Below are 5,777 nucleotides of genomic sequence, written 5' to 3'. Positions count from 1 at the left end.
AGCTAAAGTGACAAGAAGCTTCCAAGTGGGGAATCGTAGGTGACTCGTTTCATCTTGTTCACTAGCTACAGTTCAAGTCGGAAGTTTACATACACTTAGGTTGGATTCATTAAAACTTGTTTTTCAACAACTCCACAAATTTATTGTTAACAAACTATACTTTTGGCAAGTCGGTTAGGACATCTACCGTGTGCATGACACAAGTAATTTTTCCAACAATTGTTTATAGACAGATTAATTCACTTATAATTCACTGTATCACAATTCCAGTGGATCAGAAGTTTACATACACTAAGTTGACTGTGCCTTTAAACAGCTTGGAAAATTCCAGAAAATAATGTCATGGTTTTAGAAGCTTCTGATAGGCCAATTGATATCATTTGAGTCAATTGGAGGTGTATCTGTGGATGTATTTCAAGGCCTACCTTCAAACTCAGTGCCTCTTTGCTTGACATCATGGGAAAATCAAAAGAAATCAGCCAAGACCTCAGAAAACAATTGTAGACCTCCACAAGTCTGGTTCATCCTTGGGAGCAATTTCCAAACGCCTGAAGGTAACACGTTCATCTGTACAAACAATAATATGCAAGTATAAACACCATGGGACCACACAGCCGTCATACTGCTCAGGAAGGAGACGCGTTCTGTCTCCTAGAGACGAACGTACTTTGGTGGTAAAAGTGCAAATCAGTCCCAGAACAACAGCAAAGGAACTTGTGAAGATGCTGGAGGAAACAGGTACAAAAGTATCTATATCCACAGTAAAACGAGTCCTATATCGACATAACCTGAAAGGCCGCATAGCAAGGAAGAAGCCACTGCTCAAAAACTGCCATAAAAAAAGCCAGACTACGGTTTGCAACTGCACATGGGAACAAAGATCGTCATTTTTGGAGAAATGTCCTCTGGTCTGATGAAACAAAAATAGAACTGTTTGGCCATAATGGCCATCGTTATGTTTGGAGGAAAAAGGGGAAGCTTGCAAGCCGAAGGACACCATCCCAACCATGAAGCACGGTGGTGGCAGCATCAAACATGGGGATGCTTTGCTGCAGGAGGGACTGGTGCACTTCACAAAATAGATGGCATCATGAGGTAGGAAAATGATGCGGATATATGAAAGCAACATCTTAAGACATTAGTCAGGAAGTTAAAGCTTGGTTGCAAATGGGTCTTCCAAATGGACAATGACCCCAAAAATACTTCCAAAGTTATGGCTTAAGGACAACAAAGTCAAGGTATTGGAGTGGTCATCATAAAGCCCTGACCCCAATCCTCTAGAACTTGTGGGCAGAACTGCAAAAGCGTGTGCGAGCAAGGAGGCCTACAAACATGACTCAGTTACACCAGCTCTGTCAGGAGGAATGGTTCAAAATTCACCCAACTTATTGTGGGAAGCTTGAGGAAGGCTACCTGAAACATTTGACCCAAGTTAAACAATTTAAAGGCAATGCTGCCAAATACTAATTGAGTGTATGTAAACTTCTGACCCACTGGGAATGTGAAGAAAGAAAGAAAAGCTGAAATAATTATTCTCTACTGTTATTCTGACATTTCACATTCTTAAAATAAAGTGGTGCTCCTAACTGACCTAAAACAGAGAATTTTGGCTAGGATTAAATGTCAGGAATTATGAAAAACTGAGTTTAAATGTATTTTGCTAAGGTGTATGTAAACTTCCGACTTCAACTGTATGTAACCAATAGCTGTAACGATGTATTTGAGAGAGATGTGCTCATTGTGCAAATGTATTTGTGTTTTCAATAAGCATTTGGAGACTAAATGTAGTTTACAACCCTGTGTGTTTTGCCCTATAGTTGCGCACAGGTCGGTTTGGTTGCTAAACAAATCAACCCTTCTATTGGAACAAGAGAATGGACCTCTTCCTCCATCACTGTGTATAACTATGGTTCTAACAACACTCCAAACTGCACAAACATCACACATATTTTATGAAATCAATAATGGTAATCAACTGTAACAGTTCATAAATGCTGTAAGATCTGTAGCAACGTATTTGAAGTTTTAGTGTTGTTCATTCATGAATACTTGGGACAAGATTAGAAGTAATAACACAACTAGTTTGAAGACTTAATTAGCTGGCCTAAACAACTTAAAATGTGTCCCTGGAAATCTAAGATTATAAAGGTGTTGTATTTTGCTCTTTCTGGTGTTAATATGCCCATTATGTACATTGTTGTTGATATTTTGTTAGGTGAAACACATTTCAGTTAACTCAGTGGCAGAGATGTACAGTATTACTAGATGCCATTTTCTTTCGTTCTGTTAAAACATGTTTAAATGTATGACTATAGGACTGCAGGTCATGCAAGTGTATGGATGTTACGTTATTGGATTTTTTTTGCAGCATTATTTTAGTAATTTTGCGATTTAAGTTAGTAAGCGTCTGTTAATTCCATGAAGGATTAGACAAGTCAATAAAACATAATTATAAACTCAAGCTTCGGCCTCTTATCTTTAAAAAAAATCCCAGATATTTCTGGAAAAATCTGAAAATGTATTCTGCTACAACAAAAGGACTTATATTCTAACTTTGACACAAGAATTCTAAAATAGCATGGGAAATGTATTGCAGAAACCAAGGATGGAATGACACCATCACATAATTCAGATTTATGACATTTCACATGCTATCTGCAATGGTAAAATACAAATATATACAATACATAACATTGATCAAGTCACAGACAAAATATGCAAAAAATGCTGGAAACAAAAAGGAGAAGGGGCTATAAATACAAAGGTGTTCACGAGGAAAACAGGCAGATTTTTGTTTTCTGAAGAACATTTAGTGCTGGTTTCCAGGACACAGATTAAGCCTAGTCCTAGACTAAAAAGCATGTTTAGTAGAGATTTGACAATCTCCAGTCCTAGGGCCAATCTGTCCCCAGTATCTGCGATTCATCTTCTTGAACTTCTCGAAGTGGTAGTCATCAGTGGACTTCTCGTTGTTGGGCCTCTTGCGATGGTTGGGTGGTTCCACAGCTGGGACAGACGAGTGCAGATTGACAGTTAGCTTCTCTACTAGGTCAAAATATGTCAGCTAATATATAAACCTCTCTTCATCTCAGAAATACTGTGTTATGCTATCAGTATCAGCTGTTGATTCTCTTAAAACAGTGTGTGAATGTTTATATAGAGTACCAGTTAAAAGTTTGGAAAAACACCTAATCATTCCAGGGTTTTTCGTTATTTAAATGTTTTTTCTACATTGTAGAATAATAGTGAAGACATCAAAACTATGAAATAACACACATGGAATCATGTAGTAACCAAAAAAGTGTTAAACAAATCAAAATATATTTTATATATTTGAGATTCTTCAAAGTAGCCACCCTTTGCCTTGATGACAGCTTTGCACACTCTTGGCATTCTCTCAACCAGCTTCATGAGGTAGTCACCTGGAATGCATTTCAATTAACAGGTGTGCCTTGTTAAAAGTTAATTTGTGGAATTTCTTCCCTTAATGCGTTTGAGCCAATCAGTTGTGTTGTGACAAGGTAGGGGTGGTATACAGAAGATAGCCCTATTTGGTAAAAGACAAAGTCCATGTTATGGCAAGAACAGCTCAAATAAGCAAAGAGAAACAACAGTCCATCATTACTTTAAGACGTGAAGGTCAGTCAATCTGGAAAATTACAAGAACTTTGAAAGTTTCTTCAAGTGCAGTCGCAAAAACCATCAAGCGCTATAATGAAACTGGCTCTCATGAGGACCACCACAGGAAAGGAAGACCCAGAATTACCTCTGCTGCAGAGGATAAATTGCAGCCCAAATAAATGCTTCATGGAGTTCAAGTAACATACACATCTCATTATCAACTGTTCAGAGGAGACTGAATCAGGACTTCATGGTCGAATTTCTGCAAAGAAACCACTACTAAAGGACACCAATAATAAGAAGAGACTTGCTTGGGCCATGAGAAACATGAGCAATGGACATTAGACACAGTAGAGAGGGTGCGTACGGCCCAGTACATCACTGGGGCTAAGCTGCCTGCCATCCAGGACCTCTACACCAGGCGGTGTCAGAGGAAGGTCCTACAAATTGTCAAAGACCGCAGCCACCCCAGTCATAGACTGTTCTCTCTACTACCACATGGCAAGCGGTACCGGAGCGCCAAGTCTAAGACAAAAAGGCTTCTCAACAGTTTTTACCCCCAAGCCATAAGACTCCTGAACAGGTAATCAAATTGCTACCCAGACTATTTGCATTGTGTGCCCCCCCAACCCCCTCTTTTACGCTGCTGCTGCTCTCTGTTTATCATATATGCATAGTCACTTTATATATACATTCATGTACATACTGTACATGTACATACTACCTCAATCAGCCTGACTAACCGGTGTCTGAATGTAGCCTCGCTACTTTTATAGCCTCGCTACTGTATATAGCCTTGCTACTGTTATTTTTCACTGTATTTTTACTGTTGTTTTTATTTCTTTACTTACCTATTGTTCAACTAATACCTTTTTTGCACTGTAAGGTCTACACCTGTTGTATTCGGCACACGTGACAAATACACTTTGATTTGATACCGGTGGAAATCTGTTCTTTGGTCTGATGAGTCCAAATTTGAGGTTTTTGGTTCCAACCGCCATATCTTTGTGAGACGCAGAGTAGGTGAACGGATGATCTCAGCATGTGTGGTTCGCACAATGAAGCATGGAGGAGGAGGTGTAATGGAGGAGGTGTAATAGTGTGGGGGTGCTTTGCTGGTGACATTGTCTGTGATTTATTTAGAATTCAAGGCGACCTTAACCAGCATGGCAACCACAGCATTCTGCAGCGATATGCCATCCCATCTGGTTTGCGCTTAGTGGGACTATCATTTGTTTTTCAACAGGACGATAAAGCAACACACACCTCCAGGCTTTCTAAGGGATATTTGATCAAGAAGGAGAGTGATGGAGTTCTGCATCATATGACCTGGCCTCCAGAATCACCCGACCTCAACCCAATTGAGATGGTTTGGGATGAGTTGGACCGCAGAGTGAAGGAAAAGTAGTCAACAAGTGCTCAGCAAATGTGGGAACACCTTTAAGAATGTTGAAAAAGCATTCCAGGTGAATAGCTCATGAGGACAAAGATCGTCATTTTTGGAGAAATGTCCTCTGGTCTGATGAAACAACAATAGAACTGTTTGGCCATAAGGCATCCCGGAAATTGGAGTAGCAGTGGTTGAGTGTTTTAGCAGCGCGAGTACTACAGTCAATGTGTTGATAGAACTTCGGCAGACTTTTTCACAAATTTCCTTTGTTAAAATCCCCAGCTACAATAAATAGGATATGTGGTTTCCAGTTTGCATAAAGTCCAGTGAAGTTCTTTGAGGGCCGTTGTGGTATCGGCTTGAGGGGGGCTATACACGGCTGTGACTATAACCAAAGACAATTATCTTGGGAGATAATACGTCGGCATTTGATTGTGAGTTATTCTAGGTCGGGTAAACAAAAGCACTTGAGTTCCTGTATGTTATCACAATCGCACCATGAGTCGTTAATCATGAAACATACAATCCCGCACTTCTTCCCGGAGAGATATTTATTACTGTCTGCGCGATGACCTTAGAACCCAACTGGCTGGACGGACTCAGACAGTATATCCCGAGAGTGCCAAGGGCTATTTGACCGAGGCCTCCTCCATAAAGATGATGTTCTTTATCTTAGCACTGAGGAATAAGGGGGGTCTGTAACGGCTGTCGTCCTCCTCCTCGTCTGAGGAGGATAAGTTAGAAGGATCGGAGGACCAATGCGCAG

This window comes from Salvelinus alpinus, chromosome 24, assembly GCF_045679555.1.
Source record: "Salvelinus alpinus chromosome 24, SLU_Salpinus.1, whole genome shotgun sequence".
Lineage (NCBI taxonomy): Eukaryota > Metazoa > Chordata > Actinopteri > Salmoniformes > Salmonidae > Salvelinus > Salvelinus alpinus.
Note: the sequence above shows the minus strand (reverse complement) of the source record.